The sequence below is a fragment of the Anomaloglossus baeobatrachus genome, unplaced genomic scaffold (assembly GCF_048569485.1).
Source record: "Anomaloglossus baeobatrachus isolate aAnoBae1 unplaced genomic scaffold, aAnoBae1.hap1 Scaffold_657, whole genome shotgun sequence".
Taxonomy (NCBI): domain Eukaryota; kingdom Metazoa; phylum Chordata; class Amphibia; order Anura; family Aromobatidae; genus Anomaloglossus; species Anomaloglossus baeobatrachus.
This window is the reverse complement of record NW_027445027.1, coordinates 80,403-83,120: the sequence shown is the minus strand read 5'-3', so window position 1 is coordinate 83,120 and position 2,718 is coordinate 80,403. Positions and strand designations below refer to the sequence as shown.

At 47.2% G+C, this 2,718-nt stretch overlaps 1 pseudogene; it reads left to right on the top strand.

Moving 5' to 3' along the window:
• Nucleotides 1–1,733: 1,733 nt before the first annotated feature.
• Nucleotides 1,734–1,940, top strand: LOC142286396 (U2 spliceosomal RNA; annotated as a pseudogene).
• The last annotated feature ends 778 nt before the right edge of the window (nucleotides 1,941–2,718 follow it).

Below are 2,718 nucleotides of genomic sequence, written 5' to 3'. Positions count from 1 at the left end.
TCAGCCTCTGGAAGGTTCCTGGCAAATTGCACAGCTCGAAGGGCATGCTTTTGAACTCGCAGAGACCCATCGGGGTGGCAAAGGCGGTCTTCTCCCGGTCTGCCTCAGCAACGGACACTTGCCAATAGCGACTAGTGAGATCAAGGGTAGAAAAATAATTTGCAGTTCTCAATGCAGCTAGCTATTCCTCAATACAGGGGAGTGGTGCTGTCCTTCTTCTTTAACAGGACCAACGGAGCTGCCCAGAGGCTACAACTGTCACGGATAACCCCAGCCTCCTTCATGTTGCTCAACATGTCCTTGGTACACTGGTAATGTGCAGGTAGTTTTGGCTTATATCTCTCTTTGATGGGTGGGTGTGCACTTGTGGGGATGTAGTGTTTGACCCCTTTTATTCTTCAAAAGTCTAGCGGATGTTTGCTGAAGACTTGCTCGTATTCTTGCACTAGCCTGTAGACCCCCTTCTTGTGATGTGAAGGTGTGGAGTCAGTGCCTACGTGTAATTCCTTACACCACTCCTCTGGCTGACTTGGTGAGCTGTCACTGAATGGGTGGGCTGAAGCAATGGTGGATGCTGCTGTTTGGATAGCATGTGTATCTACTGAGAACAGCTTATCAATGGTGGCAAATCGGAGCAGCTTAATCTCTTGCTCTCCGCAGTTCAACACTCTCATGGGCACTCTTCCCTTCCATATTAATGAATAAAACTATGATGTAAATAGCATATAGATACCCCACAAATGCAGATAAAAGTAGGTTATGGGAAAAGGGGGAAGAGAGAAACAGGAAAATAGTGGAATAAAGTATACCTTCCAGGTGGGAGAGGAAATGGCAGCACAGCCAGTGGAGGTGAAGCAAGGGGAGCCTGCAACTAAAGAGTTGAGAGCGTTATCACATGGTGACTGAGCCTGATTGTAACGGGAGCATAGAGGTGCCGATCCTGTCTTACCTGCGTTGGTGTAGAAGTGGGTGTCCTGTGGTGGAGTCAGCTATGTGCAGTGGTGGCCGTGGGTTCTTTTATGTGCGACCGTAGTAATAGCTGCGCCCACTTCCTGTATGGGAGTGGAATGCAGTGAGGGTAATGGAACGCACGCCTGCGCATTTGTGTTTAACGTCGCGCATGTGCAGAACGGAGAAAAGGCTGCGCTCACTTCCTAATGAAAGGGAGTGAGACGCATCTGGGAAGGGAAGGGAAAAGATTAGGGTTTGGGGATGATGAAAGGGCTTTCTACGGGCAAGGATGGCAAAGGGTGGCAGTGACGGAAAGTCAGGCAGCCTGTCCTGTCCTGTCCTGTCCGTCCGTCTTTTTGTATCATGAATTGGAAAGACTGCAAGGGGGAGGGGAGGTGCTTGTGTCCAAAAGGAGGAGTTATTCAGATTCATTGCAGTGGGCGGCGGCTGCAAAAAGCACCATTCTTCTTGTTTTTGCTCTGCAAAACAGCCTTTTCAAGGGTTGGCTTGGGTGACAAAATGTCTTCTGTAGGCGTGGGTTTGTCTCCCTCTCCCTAAGATGTGTCCGGTATAGGCCAGGGTGCCACTCAAGGCCGTAACCAATTCGGGTTATAGCTTCTCGGCCTTTTGGCTAAGATCAAGTGTAGTTTCGGAGGACGCTACCTTGGTCGGTACTGGAAGGTGCCTGGGATTGCACGTCTGCCGGCCTTGAGGAAGTGTGTGCGCCTTCTGGTGACACATAGCCCTCTTGTGCCTGGACGGTTCCCAGGCAACGGGAGGCGATCACCTTTGTTATTTTGAAGTCCTACTGATAAACAGAAAAAAAAAAAAATTAAATCTGTTCTTATCAGTTTAATATCTGATACGTCCCCTCTCTGGGGACCATATATTAAATGGATTTTTAGAACAAGGAGATGGAAAAAATCTTGCTCTGTCCACTCCACGCATTGACCTGGTATTGCAGTACCTCCAGGACCGGTGCACCCCTTCTTAACCCAGTTTCCAAAAGCAGAACTCAATTCACCTGATTCAAATGAGCCCCATTAGTGAATTGAAAGAAAGCAAAAACTTTATATGCACCTCAATTTGGCCAATTCACTTTTCACACTTTCACCCTTTTTTTTATCTTTCACACCTTTTACTTGCTTTATTGATGCAAAAAGCTGTGCCAAATAGCAAACTCATCTCCACTCAACTTGACCAACTCTGCTATGTCCCGTGCAGTATCTTATTCTCAGTCTTATCTAGATCATTTGCAATTGAATAGAATAGATCCCTTTTGGCTGCTTATGACTGTGTAAAATATGTAGTTTTACTGGGCTGGGATGAGAGAATCCATTGAAGCATGGTGTAGGGATTGTGGTTCCTGTGTGCTAAGAAGAGAGGCTGGCACCAGCCAGAAAGCCCCATTGCAGCCAATAATCACTTAATAACTTTTTCAACTTGTCATCATATGGGAGGCCTTCCATTCCTTGTAGTAGTCTAGTTGCCCACCTTTGAACTGACTCTAACTTCTGAATGTCCTTATTAAAATGTGGAGCCCAAAACTGGTTCCCATATTCCAGATGTAGCCTTACAAGTGATTTATAGAGGTGTAACAATACGTTGGGATCACGGGATCTAATCTCCCTTTTTATACACCCTAAAATCTTGTCCCAAGCAGCATTCCATCAGCCTCTGGAAGGTTCCTGGCGCATTGCACAGCTCGAAGGGCATGCTTTTGAACTCGCAGAGACCCATAGGGGTGGCGAAGGCGGTCTTCTCCCG